We start from the raw sequence: 297 nt of genomic DNA, 5'->3' as shown, positions 1-297 counted from the left end.
CATCTCTGCATATTAGAAATTAGAAAACCCAGCAATCATACAAATACAAACAGGTCAGCAGCATTTTTTTACAAAAAAAAAACCCCCAAATCACTAGCCCACAGTACCACCCTAAGAGGTTGTGGGCTTTATACGACTTTTAAGCACGAATCACTTTTTTTTAAAACCCTTTTGTTAAACAATTTTGCATAAGAAGATAAGTATGTATTGTTTTTGCATTTATAGATTATATTTAAACATTTCGTGTGTTTTTCACTTTTTTATGAGACTGAAAAAGAAAAGTGTGGGTGGAGCCCT

The 297-nt window shown here is 32.7% G+C and overlaps 1 protein-coding gene across 1 annotated transcript in view; it reads right to left on the bottom strand.

Moving 5' to 3' along the window:
• Positions 1-297, bottom strand: part of LOC119591044 (formin-like protein 5) — a 7027-nt gene that overhangs the window by 1040 nt on the left and 5690 nt on the right. The gene's annotated exons all lie outside the window — the stretch shown is intronic.

This window comes from Penaeus monodon, chromosome 28 (assembly GCF_015228065.2).
Source record: "Penaeus monodon isolate SGIC_2016 chromosome 28, NSTDA_Pmon_1, whole genome shotgun sequence".
NCBI classification, from domain to species: domain Eukaryota; kingdom Metazoa; phylum Arthropoda; class Malacostraca; order Decapoda; family Penaeidae; genus Penaeus; species Penaeus monodon.
This window is presented reverse-complemented; position numbering and strand designations above follow the sequence as displayed.